This window comes from Rhinatrema bivittatum, chromosome 3, assembly GCF_901001135.1.
Source record: "Rhinatrema bivittatum chromosome 3, aRhiBiv1.1, whole genome shotgun sequence".
In the NCBI taxonomy this organism is placed as follows: Eukaryota; Metazoa; Chordata; class Amphibia; order Gymnophiona; family Rhinatrematidae; genus Rhinatrema; species Rhinatrema bivittatum.
Window position 1 is genome coordinate 304,902,410 of NC_042617.1, and position 17,381 is coordinate 304,919,790.

Genomic DNA, 17,381 nt, shown 5'->3' on the forward strand with positions numbered 1-17,381 from the left:
CCGGGGGGGGGCACGGGGAGTGATCTCCCGCTCTTGGGCCATCGGCTGCCACTCATAAAGATGGCGCCGATGGCCCTTTGCCCTTACCATGTGACAGGGTATCCGTGCCAATGGCATGGATACCCTGTCACATGGTAAGGGCAAAGGGCCATCGGTGCCATTTTTTTTTTAGCGCAGCTGATGGCCTGGGAACTGGAGATCGCTCCCCGCGGCCCCCCTGGACCACCAGGTATGTGTAAAAAGTTTTTTTGGGGGGGGTCGGGAGAGTGGGGGAGGCTAAGGGGGTAATTTTAAAGGGTCGGGGTGGGGTTTTTTTTATCGGCGTGGGCCTCACTAAAAACAATTTGTGATATGAATTGGAAATCAGAACCGATCCCAATTCACATCTCTAACGATCAGATTCCCCCCCCCCAGCCGAACCCGATCGTTAAAACGATCGGGCACACGATTCACATCCCTACTATTCTCAGGAGTTTGTAATCAACACAGCTACAGACATGTTGATTGTCTTGACCAGTAAGATTTTAACAGAACAAAGAACTATCTCGACAGCCATGGGAAATGGGCTACAAGTCCTGGGTAAACTAATCAGGGGTAGTTAGGGATGATGTTATCATGCAGTTGACAATTGACATTACAACTTATGTAAATGATCCTTTGGGCAGTCACGCAAATCTCTAGAACCTTCTATCTTTTTCCAGAATTGAATGCTATCTATAAAAGAAGGGTCACTTCCTGTATACGATGAGATGCTGGTCAGTTTGTCAGACAAAGGGCATTCAGTACCCAGCATCTCCCGAGAATACTTATACTGATTAATAAAAAAAGAAATGATACTTTCTACTGGGTCTAAGTGTTCTTGAGTCCCTGGCTATAAGCGTAGAGTGCGCTTTACATTACAAGGGTCTCCATGCAAAACCGCGAACTTGAAGACAGCGGTTGACCCTTTTTAAGGCCAGAAAGGGCCTTCTTTCTTGGACACCACGAAGTAGATGGAATAACGGCCCCTCCGCTGTTCCGCCGGAGGAACTGGTACAATGGTTCCGAGGTCACGTAGGCATTGTAAAGTGTCCCGCACCGCCTGACACTTCTCTGCATAAGAGCACGGGAGAGGAGGAGGTGGTCTCGAAGGCGTCGAGCAAAATCTAAAGCGTAGCCGTGCCTTATTACACTGAGGGCCCACTGGTCTGAAGTCAACTTGGTCCACTCCTTGTAAAACTGAGACAATCTGCCTCCGACAACCGGAACCGAGGATTGGACCGGCCTCGTTTCATTGGGAGGACTTAACTCCTCCTGCAAACTGGGAGGCTCTGACCCTGCTGAAGCGACGGCCTCGAAAGGACTGGGACCAAGACTGTTGCCTGCCAGAAGTCTGCCTAGACGAGGAGCCCGAAGACCAGGAAGAACGGAACCTCTGATTCCACCAAAACCAAGGCTGCAAAGGCAAAGAACCTTTCGACCTGGGTCTATCCTCCAGCAGGCAATGGACCTTGTTCTCCCCCAATGACTGAATCATGTCGTCCAAATCGTTCCCGAAAAGAAGTTTGCCTTTGAAAGACAGGGATCCCAGCTTTGGAGGAGATGTCTGCAGACCAGTTCCTTAACCAGAGGAGCCTGCGGGCATAGACAGCTGAGACCAAGATCTAGCCGAGGTACTTAGCAGGTCATATAGGGCATCACACTGTAAGCCACTGCCGCTTCCAAGCATCCTGCTTGAGTGGCATTGTCACCAGAGAGAGATGAGATACTCTGCAAATTTTGCATCCAGTGGAGCCCAGCTCGCAAGGCGAAGCTGCTACACATGGCAGCCCGTACCCCCAGAGCGGACACTTCAAAAATCTTCTTGAGTTGGACCTCAAGTTTACCATCCTGAAGGTCCTTGAGAGCCGTCATGCCTGTCACCGGGATGGTGGTCTTTTTGGTGACCACCGACACTGCCACATCAACCTTGGGGGACTCAGAGCGTCTTCTGGTAAAGGATAGAGCTTATTCATAGCTTTACTGACCTTCAATCTCAGGTCCGGGGTGTCCCACTCCTGAAACAATAAGTCGGTGACAGAAAGATGAAAAAGAAACGACTGTGTCGGGCCATGAAGACCCACCATAACTGGATCGATGGCCCCCATCCTGGAATCCTCCGACGGGGTCTCAATACCCAATTCCTCCAGAGCCGCTGGAATAAGGGGGCCCAACTCGTCCCTTCGAAAGAGACGAACCACCTTGGGGTCATTACCCTCAGTGACATGGGGGCTATGGCCAGGACCACAGACCTGATCATCCCCATGGTCCGGCCCCCACGGAGCTTTATCATTTGGCTCTGGATCCTCCAGATCGAAATCCTTGGAGAAGGAGTCATCCACCATATGGGCCAATGCAGACCAAAGGGGGCGCTTTGCCCTAGGATCCTCAGTTCCAACCTGGTGCCTAGATCTTTTGGGGACCTGGGCCCCTGCAAGCGCCGTAGAGCTTACCCCGGAGGTCTCTTCGCTGCCTTCCGGGCTTTAAAAGCCTTGCGGAGCAGAATAATAAACTCTTAAGAAAAGGAGGAGGAGTCCGAAGCCCCCTCAGGGTTCTCCTCAGCTGCGCCTGCCAGGTCCTCCTGCAGCTTGCCTCCCTCGGAGGTCGATCGCTGCGGAGATAAAGGAGGAGACTTCCCCTTCCTCTCAGCTGTGCATGCTGCCGCATGAAAAGAATCCACTATGGCATCCGTTCCCGTGCTGAGCCGGAACGGATCAGGAGATAAACGCCACAGCTGCCCTGAGCACACCGAGACTCTGCGCGTTCCAAAACCAGCACCCACAGCGTCCACTGAGGTGCCCTCGCCATCTGGAAGACAGGCAGAGCACAAACCATGACAAGACAGCCGCGCACTCGCGTCTCCGCACACACGGCATCGGCAGCAGACCGCAGCTCCCATGGCAGCGAAAACAGACGCAGGTAACTGCGCTACTCATCCCCCAGTGCGTCCCCGCCCCCTCAACGGAGGAACTAACAGAGACACCCACCGGCTCAACAAACTGAACTTTTTGCTTTTTTTTCAAACCTGGCTGTGGGTCCTGCTTCCTGGGGTGAGTGAGCCGGGCTCCCTGGTATCAACCCCTAGTGCTGAGGGTAGGACTGGTCCTCAGGGTCCTCGACCCTGCCATCAACAGCCTCTAATACCAGGGAGGATGGTCCCCTCAGGACCTGCCAACTCCCTGGGAGGCTCCAGCAACTGCTGACCGCTCTGGAGAAACTTCTTCTTTTTTTTTTTTTTTTAAAGGAACACCAATCCTAAAACTGTGCCTAAACTGGCCTCTAAGAACTAACCAGAGCCTTTTTTTTTTTGGTAAACTATCTACAGACTGTAGGATTTTGCACCCCCACCATCTGCTGGAGACAGAGAAATACTGATGGACTGTAGATGGCACCTGAGGGTATAGGGCAGAGTCAGTCAAAACTCTGCTGGAGGGGAGGCAAAACCCAGGAGTCTGGACTCATCCGGCTATGAACAGGGAATTAGATTTTGACATTTTGGACTATGTGTTTGTATTACAAAAGTGGAATTATGAATGTGATCAGAAAAATGGGACTGTGATTATACCAAGTAGTTTTTGTCTGAGTTATAAATAGAGTTTTTTTTCCCACATATGACTGTCCCTCAAATTTATAGTTTCAAATTGGAGAATGCTATATGTTAGTGATTTTTTTGTGGATTTTTGTTATATTTTCACCAGTTTTGGGATTTATTTTTTATATGTAATCTATTTTATAACACTCTGGTTTAGAAAGCACCTGGCAAACACTAATATATTAGTAAATTAAAGCCAGGCTAATGATGTCAATGAAAGAAAAATCATATCCCAAACACTGCATTATTTGCTTTGTCAGTAACTGAGTTGATAAAAATAAACAATTTTAAGCAGAAAACTGTGCAGATATGACTTGGAAGTCTTAAAACAGGAGCACAGAGATGAAACAAAGGTTTCAGTCTTACATGGATACCTTTAATATCATTATTAGGACACATTTAGACATTTGGAGTGTTCTCCCCATTATGTCTCTACATAGACCTTGTAAATGTGCAGGATTGCCAGCCAGAAGCAGCCAAATGATCTCATTGACATAGGACTCTGCTCCAGCCAACTGTAGCAGAACAGCTGTAACAGCAGCTAGTCACATTGCAGTCTGCCATCCTATAGTTTGTGACAATGACCTGTAGTCCAAGGCCTCTCAAACCTGTCCCGGTGATCCCCCAAAGTGAGTCAGATTTTCAGGACATAATATATTACTACTAATAATAATCATCTAAAATCACTATTAGACACACATACAGCACTATACAGATACATATAAAAGACAATCCCTGCATGGAGTTTACTATCTAGTCAAGACAAAGATACATGACAAACAAGAGTCTGTGGGAAGTGTATGTATAGTACAAAAGTGTTTAGGATTTAAACACAGCCTTTAAACAGATGAGTTTTCAAACTGGATTTGAAATTGGCTAGAGAGGGAGCACAATGAACCAACTCAAGAAGTCTATTCCAGTGTTTTCCAACCCTCTCCTAGAGGCATACCTAACCAGTCTGGTTTTTGGGACATCTGCAATTAATATGCATGAGTCAGATTTGCATATATTGCAGTCCCAGGATATGCAAGTCTATCTCATCTATATTCATCATGGCAACCCTGAAAACCTGACTAGGTGTGCCTCTAGGAGAGGGCTGGAAAACACTGGTCTGTTCCAGTCTCAAGGTTTAGCGGAAAGCATGGAATTGGGAGTTGAAATAAATTTGCATATACCATATCTTCCTTTCCTACAAATTTATCTCATGCATGTTTACTGTGGATATCCTAAAAAACCCAATTGGCTATCAGGTCATCAGGACATGTCTGGGAAGCTCTGTTGTAGCTGCTGATTTTTAACCCTTAACACAGTCAGAGCCTGTTTTACAATTTAGATGCGTATAGCAGGAATGACCAACTCCAGTCCTCAAGAACCACAAACAGGCCTGGTTTTCAGGGTATCCACAATGAATATGCATGAGATAGATTTGCATGCACTGCACCCATTGTATGCAAATGAATATCATGCTTCTTCAAGATACACATAGCCTTCAGATTTTCAGGATATCCACTACCTCATTGTATGCAAATCTATCACATGCACATTTATGGTTGATATCCTGAAAACCCAACCAACCATGTCAGGGAGTAGGCAGCACTGATCCTGGGGTGCCACAAACAGGTCTGGTTTTCAGGACATTCACCATGAATACGCATGAAATAGATCTGCATGCACTGCCTCCATTGTATGAAAATCTCTCTCGTGCATATTCATGGATATCCTGAAAACCAGACCTGTTTGTGGCACTTCAGGACCTAAGTTGCCTACCCCTGGATTAAGTATGTCCTGAAGAATGGGTTGAGAACCCCTGCCTTAACATGATTAAGGATGCATTTGGGATTCATTTCAGTAGGGCTGCCAAACTAACTTTGTGCCACTTTAAACTGATAGCCTAGTCCTGGTTCTCAATGCTGCCTAGACCTTTTTACCCTGCAGATGGTGCTGGTGCAAGACTATTTGGTGCCCTAGGGCCAGGCGAACATTCGGTCATGCACCCCCCACCCCCAATACACCACGTGGCAGCAGCTCCAGCCCAGCCCTCCCTTCTTTCGCAGTACTGGCTTTCCCCTTTGGGCCTCGTGCTGGTGGGATTTTGCCACCCCTAAAATGTTGGCACTCTAGGCGACCACCTAGTTTGCCTAATGGAAGTACCGGCCCTGCCTGCAGACAAGTGTCTGGACAGCAGAACAGAAACCAGTAAATGGGATTCAAATCTCACAATGGTAGGGAGTGAGGCCAGCAGCACTGCACTTTCTGACTTTAATTTAGAAACAAGGCAAGGCCCATGTTTTGAAATTAATCATATCTCACAATGAGAAACATTTCAGCAGTCAGACACAAAGGAGTGTACTTACTGTGTATTATGATAAGATTAAAGACACCCAGAGGTGTAGCTCAGGATATTAATTCTCCCAGGTGTGGGTATATGTAATTTTTCTACCAACAACTGCCCCTCCTCCCTAACACACACACAAACAGAAACACTTCTAGCAGAGCTTCCAAGAAATCAGTTTCAGAAGGGAGACTTTTTGGCCAGTTCTGGTTTTGAACTTAACTCCCAAAGCATATCAGTATTTGTAATCCCTAATTCTACCCATTAACCTCAGTGCTGCAAGTCCCATAATGCAAGGGTGGGCAACTCTGGACCTTGAAGGCTACAAACCAGTCAGGTTTTCAGGATATCCCTAATGAATATGCATGAGATATATCTACATGCACACTGACTGAATTGTATGCAGATATGTCTCATGCATATTTAGTAGGGATATCTTGAAAGGAAAATTAGTTTCTTATCTGATAATTTTCGTTCCTGTAGTACCAAGGATCAGTCCAGGACACCTGGGTTGTGACCCCGCACCAGTAGATGGAGACAGACTAAAACTTGTGGGCGGAGCTACATATGCTCCTGTGCCAGTCACAGCCCCTCAGTCATACGTAATGTCAAAGTAGACAAAAAAATAGAACAACCAAACTAAATAACTAACCTTAACAGGGAGCCATTCAAGGACCCCCAACCGGAACAGAACCCCAAAACGAGGGAACGAAGCAATAACCGGAACAGTTAACAAAGAAATGAGCGGACTCTCCGTTTCTTCAAAACAGTACGGGCGGGATCCTGGACTGATCCTTGGTACTACAGGAACGAAAATTATCAGGTAAGAAACTAATTTTCCTTTCCCTGTACGTACCAGGATCAGTCCAGGACACCTGGGATGTACCAGAGCTAAATTACCGAGGGTGGGAAGCAGAGAGTCCCGCTCGGAGTACCCTCTCTCCAAAACCCCCAGAATCCGCAGCCTGAACATCCAACCGATAGTGTCTGATGAAGGTATGTAAGGACTTCCAGGTAGCTGCCCTACAAATCTCTTGAGGCGAAACCTGAGAAGATTCCGCCCAAGAAGCAGCATGAGCTCTTGTCGAATGAGCCCTGAGACTGTTCGGGATAGGTTTCCCTCGTAACACGTACGCTGAGCCAATGGCCTCTTTAAGCCACCGTGCGATTGTCGTCCTGGAAGCTGGGCCACCTTTCTTTGGACCCGAGAATAGGACAAAGAGATGATCGGACACCCGGAAAGGGTTAGTGACTTCTAGATAACGGAGGAGGACCCTCCGCACATCCAACTTCCGCAATTCTTTCCATTGCGGGTCCGAGTATTCAGCACCTGCGAAAGCAGGAAGCTCAATAGACTGGTTCAAATGAAACGGTGACACCACTTTTGGCAAAAAAGACGGAACCGTCCGCAGGGAAACTCCCGCATCTGAAATCCGCAAGAATGGCTCCCGACAAGACAAAGCCTGTAATTCCGAGACTCTCCGAGCCGAGGTAATCGCAACCAGGAAAACGGTCTTTAAAGTAAGATCCTTAAGAGTAGACCGTTTTAAGGGTTCGAACGGAGCCGCAGACAAAGAAGAAAGGACCCAATTAAGATTCCAGGTGGAACATGGATGATGTAGTGGTGGGCGAAGATGCTTAGCCCCCCGAAGAAAACGAGAGACATCGGGATGCAGGGCCAGAGAGGAACCGCGAACCTTACCCCGCAAACAACCAATCACTGCCACCTGTACACGAAGGGTACTACAGGAAAGCCCTTTGGCTAGGCCGGCCTGAAGAAAAGCCAAAATATCAGAGACGGAAGCGGAAATGGGATCTAGCCCTCGGCTGACACACCACTCCTCAAAAACTACCCAGACACGTACATAAGCCAAGGACGTAGACTGCTTTCTTGACCGCAGTAACGTGGCTACCACCGCATCTGAATAGCCTTTTTTCTTTAGACGTTGCCTCTCAAAAGCCATGCCGCGAGACAGAAGTGATCCGCATCCTCCAAACAAACGGGGCCCTGACGAAGGAGCCCCGGAAACCCCTGTAGCCGAAGGGGAGCATCCACCGACAGCTGAACGAGATCCGCAAACCAATGGCGCCGTGGCCACTCCGGCGCTACCATGATCACGTTGGACGGGTGCAACTCTATGCGCCTTAAGATCTTGCCTATCATTGGCCACGGAGGGAATACGTACAGCAACACGTTGGTTGGCCAAGGAAGAACCAACGCATCGACGCCCTCGGCTCCTCGCTCTCGACGTCGACTGTAAAACCGAGGAGCCTCCGCGTTGTGCCACGTGGCCATCAGGTCCATGTGGGGCAGCCCCCACTGATCGCAAATGAGACGAAAGGCATCTTCCGTCAGCTCCCATTCCCCGGGGTCGAGGTGGTGTCGACTGAGGAAGTCCGCCTGAACATTGTCGACCCCGGCAATGTGAGACGCTGCTATGGAGTTGAGATGGCGCTCTGCCCAGCTCATCAGAAGCTTTGCCTCTTCCGCCACAAGTGGACTTCTTGTCCCCCCTTGGCGATTGATGTATGATACTGTTGTTGCATTGTCCGACAACACACGGACCGCCTTCCCTTGGACCAACGGGAGGAAGGCTTGCAGAGCCAGGCGCACCGCTCTGGTTTCCAGACGGTTGATGGACCACTGCGACTGGATGGAGGACCACCGGCCCTGTACCGACTTCTCTAGGCAGACTGCTCCCCAACCGGAGAGACTGGCATCCGTCGTCACCACTGTCCAGTCGGGGACCAACAGAGACACTCCGCAAGAGAGATGGCCCGGATCGAGCCACCAGTGAAGACTCTCCCGCGCCTGAGTCGTGAGTGGAAGTGGTAGGTGGAACTCCTCTGACACCGGCTTCCATCGGGAGAGCAACGCAAATTGTAATGGTCGTAGATGAGCAAAAGCCCAAGGAACCAACGCCAGTGTGGACGCCATAGATCCCAGAACCGTCGGATAATCGCAAACCAGCGGCAGCTGAAGACTTAATAATCGACGCACTTGACACTGAAGCTTGCGTGCACGATCCGTGGACAGAAAAACCTTGCCCTGCTTCGTGTCGAATAGAGCTCCCAGGTATTCCAAGGACTGGGTAGGAACAAGCTGACTCTTGTTGAGATTGACAACCCAACCTAAGGTCTGCAACAACTGGAGGACTCTGGCTACCGCCTGACGGCAACAGGTCTCAGACTTGGCCCGAATCAGCCAATCTTCCAAGTAGGGGTGCACCAGGAACCCCTCTCGTCGAAGGTGAGCCGCCACCACTACCATCACCTTTGTAAATGTTCGCAGAGCCGTGGCGAGGCCGAAGGGAAGAGCCCGAAATTGGTAGTGTCTGCCCAAGATGCAAAATCTGAGAAATCTCTGGAAAGATGGCTGAATTCCGACATGGAGGTACGCCTCCGTGAGGTCTAAGGAGGCCATGAATTCGCCTGGACGAACCGAGGCAATCACTGACCGAATCGTTTCCATCTTGAAGTGTGGAATACGCAGACATTTGTTTACTCCTTTGAGATCCAAAATTGGCCGGGACGTGCCATCCTTCTTCGGCACGATGAAGTAAATGGAATAACGACCTGCGCCTTGCTGATTGGGAGGGACGGGGACGATTGCTCCTAAATCTTCCAGGCGCCGGAGGGTGCTTAGCACTGCCGTCGTCTTTTTTGGGCACTTGCAGGGCGACATCAGGAACTTGTCTGCTGGAGTCCGTGCAAAATCTAACGCGTAACCGTGTCTTATGACGTTGAGGACCCACTGATCGGACGTTATTTTGGCCCATTCCTTGAAAAACAAGGTCAGCCTCGCCCCTACGTTTGGAACGGAGGCCCGTGGCTGCCTTAAGGAATGGACCCGCCGTATCTCATTGAGAGGCTTTGGGCCCCGTGCTGGACGGGGTGCCTCCCTGTCTGCCGTAACGTTTCCCCCGAAAGGACTGTTGCCATGAAGAAGCCCGGGAAGAAGTCGAGCGATAAGACTGACCCGAGGACCTCTGTGGACGAGATTTCTTGTTGCCTCGGAACCGGGATCTGGCCGAATAAGAGGACCGGGCTCTGGACCTGTCTTCTGGGAGTTTAAAAGCCCTGTTCTCTCCAAGAGAAAGCATCAGATCATCCAACTCTTTACCGAATAATAACTTTCCCTTGAAGGGCAGGGCTCCAAGGTGAGCCTTGGAGGATCCATCCGCCGCCCAATTGCGAAGCCAAAGTAAGCGGTGCGCCGAGACAGCAGAAACCATGGATCTAGCGGAAGTACGTAGTAGATCATAAAGAGCATCCGCACCATAAGCAATGGCAGCCTCTAGGCGATCCGCCTGTGTGGCCTCTTCAGGGGAAAGTCCTGCATTCCCCTGTAGAACTTGGGCCCAGCGCAAACTAGCCCGCATGGCATAGTTGCTACAGATAGCAGCTCGGACTCCCAATGCTGAGACCTCGAAGATCTTCTTGAGCTGCACCTCCAGCTTCCTGTCCTGTATGTCTCTAAGGGCCGTGGCCCCAGTGACCGAATCGTGAAACGTTTCGTTACCGCTGACACCGCAGAATCCACCTTTGGAAGCCGAAGAAGTTCCAGTGCGTCCTCCGGCAGGGGGTAGAGCTTATCCATAGCTTTGGTTACCTTCAGTCCCAGCTCAGGAGTGTCCCACTCCCGAAACAAAATGTCCGACCCAAGAAATGGAATGGAAAGGCTACCGCTGGACCAGTGAGTCCCAGCAGGACTGGGTCCATAGTTGCTCCGGGGCGAGAGACTGTCGGTGGGGCTTCAACCCCTAACTCGTTGAGAATTGCCGGGATAAGCGGGGACAGCTCGTCCCTTCGGAAAAGGCGTACCACCTTCGGGTCGTCCCCATCACCGGCTTGCGAAGGTTTGCCCGGCCCTGTCTGGGCAGAACTGTCCCCCGTCGCGCCATCGGCCCCCCTCAGGGGCTCGTCGGGCAGATCCACCTCATCTTGTGAGGTGGAGTCGGTATCTGTATCTTGTGGGACACCTCTTGGTGTCCGTTTTCTTGTCGCAGGGTCATCCCGGGATTTTTTCTTCCGTGGAGTATCCCTTTTGGCGTGGCCATGCAGCTCCTTGCGCCTGCGGCCCTTGTATTTTAAAACTTTGCGCAGCAGGAGGGCAAAATCCGCCGAAAACGAAGACTCCGAATCTGAGGTGACCGAATCATCGCCATCCTCATCCGGGGACTCAGCCCCCCCGGTGGAAGCCCCCCCCGAAGGCCGTTGTTGAGGCGACAACGCGGGAGGCACGGTAGAATCCCCTGCAGATTCCTGCCTGACTTCATGAACCGAAGCCAAGATGGCCGCCGCTCCCGCAGTGAGCGGGAAGGAGTCAGCTGGCGTGACAGAAGCGGCGGGAGTGCGCGACGGCGACCGCACCGACTGGGAACGGACCCCCTTGCCTGTTCTAGACGGTCCCTCCCCGCCTGGAATGCAGGCGGAACAAATCCCCTCACGCGAGAGCCGCGCGCGCGCTGAGCCGCAAGCGCGGCAAATTGTACCCCGAGGCATCCTCACAGTCGCGCGGGAAACGTGAAGGAAATAAAAATAAAAATAAAATTCAAAACGCCGAAAAAAACTCCCCTCCCCTCGCCGAACCGAGGACCTTTCCCCCCCCCCGGCGAAGAAGAAAACGGAGAGCCGGCACAAAACAAAAGAAAAATAAAATACACTTTTTTTTTTTTTTTTTTAAATCAAACCTGCCGCTGTCCAGGGTCCTGGGGCTCCTGCTCCTGTTGGGGGTGAGTGAACCGGGCTCCCCGGTGTCACCCCCGACGCTGCTGCTTTGGTAGTTCGGGTCCTCGACCCTCAGCAGCAGCCTCAACCAGGGGGGGATGGTCCTTTCAGAACCTTCCCACCCCCCTGGGAGGCAGGACGGACAGCTTCTTTTAAACTATTCTAACCAAAATTAGAATCAAAAATTTACCTTAGAAACAAACTGAGCTTAAAATTACTAAAATAACTAACATAACCCTGACTAAACTAAATATCAGTCCTCAGGGCACCCAGAGGCTGTGACTACACCTGCACCACCTACTGGAGACAGAGTAAGACTGAGGGGCTATGACTGGCACAGGAGCATATGTAGCTCCGCCCACAAGTTTTAGTCTGTCTCCATCTACTGGTGCGGGGTCACAACCCAGGTGTCCTGGACTGATCCTGGTATGTACAGGGAAAACCAGTTAGTGTCCCTTGTGGACCTAATTTGCCCTCCCGTGCCATAATGCATCAGGATAGGGGTGTGAGAAATACAGGACTGGCCTAATATCTTCCTAGAACTAGGTAACTTAGCAGCTCTGATATCACTAGAAGGTTCAACAATCTTGAAATCTAGAAGGTTCAACAATCTTGAAATCTAGAAGATTCAACAATCTTGATTTCTAAGGTGATAGTTCCATGCCATATAGCACAGGCTGAGCCAGTTTTGTTTTTACCCCCCTATGAATGTATGCCTTGTAGTTCTGATTTCACTAACCCCCCCCCCCCCCCCCAACAAAAAACAGGACTATATCCTTATGCATGCAGTGAAGTGAAACCAGGACTGTACTATCTGGGGTGGATCCCTGATGCATCCCCAGAATACAGGATATTCCCTGGTAAAAGCCACACCAAACCTTCCCATGTTTAAAAACCATTCTTTCTTTGCCTCCCTGGCAGTAATGATGGCAAGTTGTAAGCCTGGGAACACAATAAACACATACTCCCAATCTCTATACTTGCTCCTCCTCCCTCTCCTATGTGTCATGATGAGAAAGAAAGTGCATGCTACAGAGGAAATACAGCTGAGGGGACAGGGAACATATGCTCACCATGTCCCCAACCTGCTGGCCTGGCTGCCTAAAGAAATTGAGAGCAACCAGGTGTCCCACATGGCGGTGAATAGATGAAATCCTACACAGGATCTTGGACAGTCTTCAGTGAGACCTTTGTTGCCAGAACAGTTAGAGTGATCCATGTGTTTGGGGAAAGACCAGAAGGTTGGGAGGCAGGCAGAAGTAGCTGAGTGCTAGATGTTTTTCTATAAAATGCAGGAGAGTGAAGAATGCTGTGTTGTGCTTGGATTCAAAGGTGTCTTCTTCCTGTGTATGAAATCTGTGTAATGCACCATCTAAACCAGTGGTTCTCAACCCAGTCCTTGGGACACACTCAGCCAGTCAGGTTTTCAGATTAACCACAATGAATATGCATGAAGTAGATTTTATGGTTAATATGTTTATTATATGATCCAAGAAGGAACAGAGTACAATAGGCAACGAAACAAGGTAACATCCAAAAACTCAACCCAGCAACAATAGAGATCTCTTACTGAAAGGGATGACCTTGCAGCAAAATTGTAAGGATCATTACTCAGTTTTATCCCCATAAGCGGTCATTCGCCACCTAATGCAGGGTGGCCAGGGTCCCCTTTACTTCCCCCCAACAATTCAAGGTCCCCGCCGTGTCTGCACCGAGAACTTCTGACCCCTCACGGTGTTCTCCCTCCCCCCCACCCCTCAATCCATGACCACCAATCACACAGTTCAGGTTTCATGCCGTCGTAACAGCGGAGTCATTGAGTACCAGACTTCTAGCACGAGGAGGCAGTTTCTGAATGTAAGGTTCCCAAGTCTGAAGAAATGTTCCTCGGGCTGCCGTGGATACTCGAGCGGCCAAACTGTCATATTGCATTAGACGATGAAAATGTATCCGCCACGTCCAAAACGATGGTCCCGTCGGCTCCGTCCAATGAAGGAGGATAACTTTTTTCCCCACCAGTCCAGCTTTTTTTAACAAGATCCTAGAGCCCAAACTCGGGACCAAAAAGTGTGTTATACAATGAAACAACCAAAGGTAAGGGGAACAAAGCAGACGCACCCCAAGCAACCCCTCTAAATAACCCACAATTCGTCGCCAATACTGTTGTGTAGTGGGGCACGACCAAAAAACATGCGCCAGATTGCCAGTCCCCGTACCACATCGTGTACATTGAGCAGTAGGCGTTAAACCAGATTTAAACGCAATATAAGGTGAGATGTATGCTCTATGTAAAAATTTTAAGTGCATCTCTCGGAAATACATGTTACCAGTAATCGATAAGATCCCCCTCACACTTCCCGCGAAGATGCGGGGTGTTAACCTAAAACTCCCATCTTTGTTCCACCTCTCAACTGGAAGAACATAGTCTTCCGGGGATATTCGCCGCATCAGTCCCCTATAATACCTGGAGAGGGAGGGTTCCCTAGATGCATCAAATAGCAAAACCCCATTGAGCGCTTGGAAATTCGCCAAATATTGGGCTGTGGGTCCCAAAGACTTAATATAGTGACTGAGCTGCAGGTAGCCAAACCCATGGTGAGCAGGGATCCCATATAAATCTTGTAACGTCGGAAAGGAGAAATACCTCCCCTCCTCATCAAACACATGTCCCAGGTACTCTACCCCCTTAGACTGCCAACTTTGAAAACAAGCTGTAGTGGAACCAGGTGTAAACTCCGGGTTACCACGCAAGGAGACAAAATATGCACATTGTCGAGGGATCCCTAAGAATTTAGTGAGAAGGACCCACGCCTTCCTGATTGGGGAGATCAAAGGATGCTTTGACAATAAAGATGGTAGCGCATTCCCCGATCCCATCAATACGTGGCTTAACGCCAATGGTCTGGTGAAAGTTTTTTCTGCCAATAGATTAATAAAGGGAGACTTCCCCACCAACCATCCACGGATTAAATGCATGTTCGCCGCCAAACCATAACGTTGAAGGCTTGGCACCCCCATCCCCCCGTCCACCCAAGGCTGCCGCAGCCAACTTAACGATATCCTGGCCTTACCCCCTTTCCAGATGAACTGTCGTAGGAGCTGATCCACCCTACGAAGATCTCTGGTTAACAACAAGAGCGGGTAATTCTGTAATATGTACAGCCACTTAGGCAATATTACCATCTTAAATAACGCTATCCTCCCCGCTAGGGAAAGTGGCAGATGACGCCAAGCCGATAACTTCTCCTGTGTAAGCTGTAGAAGGGGGGTAATATTGCGAGAGTAAATAGTATGTAATTCCGGGGGCAATATGGATACCCAGGTACTTAAGAGAGCCAGGGGCCCACTTTAAAGGGAAGGGTCCCTCCCAACGGTCCCGAAGAGATTCAGGGAAGGCCAGCGCTTCAGATTTATTCCAGTTAATCCGCATCCCGGAAATTGCCGAGTAATGGCCATATACCTGAAGCAAAGTTCGCAATGAGCGGGCCGGAGAGGTAAGAAAAACCAAGACATCGTCAGCATAGGCCGCGTACTTAAACACCTCCCGTTGCTTCCCCGCCAGAAATTGGATCCCCCTGAAGTAGATTTTAATGCTCTGCCTCAACTGTATGCAAATCTCTCTCATGTATATTAATCATGGATATCCTGAAAACCTGACTGACTAGTTGTGGCCAGAGTCCTGGGTTGAGAAGCACTGCTCTACACACCTTTTCCTCCATCTGCTTCATGGCTCTGTGGTCCTTAAAAAAACCAAAACAAACAAACAAACAAACAAACCAAAATTCATACATCCTGCAGGTGAGTACCTGCACCTTTTTTTTCTAGAAAGTACACACTGCACACACACCCTAGCTCTGGAACAGTGGAATAGCTTGCTTTACCCCTCATACCATGCAATGGAACAGTCTTTTACTCCACTTTTTCCGTGTCAGTGGAACAGCCTATTCTCTGCCATTCCTCCCAACCCCAGCTCATTAAATGCGCCACAAGGATGGAGTGATCGATAAGATCAAAATCCCTGGACAGGTCCGATAATATAAGTAATACCAGAATAATACTCTCTTTTAACCTGGATGATCATTCTAAAATAAACTATGGCAGCATTACACCATCTTAGACTATCCTACTTCTCATATTTTCTCCAATTCTGTTCCAAACAGCATAACCCATGCTTCTGTTCAGCTAATTCACGAGTGTACCAAGGAGTAGTCAGACTCTTAGATGATCTACTAACTGGTCTAAACCCCCCCCCCCCCCCCCCCCCCCCCCCCCCCCCGGCTCAACAACCTATACCAATTATAAGTTAAAACTTCCACATCTTTAACTGTCTCCTTCTATTCTCCCTCCTCTGATAATGCCTCCACTTCCTCTAATAATCCCTCCACAATTTTCTCCAAATTTATCCTGATCGATTTCCCCCTGGACCTATTGGGAAATACCCCTATCTGACAATAATTAATAACCTTAAAATAAAAATGAATTACAAAATGGTCAGGCCATACAGATTTTTCTGAATCACTTTCCTGACGGGCTCGGCTAGACCCAAGGACCAAATCTAAAGAGTGGCTTCCTTCATAAGTCGGACCTTGTATTATCTGTAATAAATCTCCTATCTCTAAACTATGCAAATATTGGCTCCTCTAGAACAATCCAATTTATCTACTTGTAGATTAAAATCCACCACCAATAAAAGATAAGGGGCAGATTTTCAAAGGGGTACGCGCATAAGATGCGCGCGTAACCCCCGAAAAGCTGCCCCTTCCAACCCCTGCGCACGCCGAGCCTATGTTGCATAGGCTCAGCGGCGCGCGCAAACCCCAGGACGCGCGAAAGTCCTGGGGCTTTCCTGGGAGGGCATGTCGGGAGGGGGGGCATGTCGCGGCAGCGCGTCATCGGGGGCATTCCAGGGTGGGGCTGCAGGTGTGGTTCCGGCCCGGGGGCGTTTCGGGGGCATGGCTGAGGCCTCCGAAACTGCTCCTGGGCCGGGGAATCGTGCGCCGGCAGCTGGCCGGCGTGCGCAAGTTACGCCTGCCTAGGGCAGGCATAACTTTTATAATAAAGGTTGGGGGGGGTTTAGATAGGGCTGGGAGGGTGGGTTAGGTACGGGAAGGGAGGGGAAGGGAGGGGAAGGTGGGGGGGGGGGGCTGGAAAGAACGTTCCCTCCGAGGCCGCTCCGATTTCGGAGCAGCCTCGGAGGGAACGGAGACAGGCTGCGCGGCTCGGTGCGTGCATGCTGCCGATTTTGCGCAGCCTTGCGTGTGCCGATCCCGGATTTTAAAATATACGTGCGTATCTATTAAAATTCGGCATACTCTTGTTTGCGCCGGGTGCGCGAACAAAAGTACACACGCACGTACTTTTTTAAAATCTGCTCCTAAGTGTATTTATTTGCCTGAGCCAGTACAACTTTTGCAACTGCCTCCAGAGCGTCAACCGAAAAGTCCTGGAGGACAATACCATAGTGAAATCATAACTGGGACAACATAAGACAGAGAGTATTTTATTGGTATGACAGATATATGAATTAGTCTGTGTGATTTGTTTTGTTTCATGTACAATGGAGTTTATGAATGTTTTATTGTTAACCAGTTAGAAATCATAATTTGCGGTATATAAATTCTAAATAAATAATCCAGTTTCACTAAAATGCTCTCACATCCTGACGCAGACCCCATAAATATAGTTTTAAGGGGCACCGACTCTCTAAAA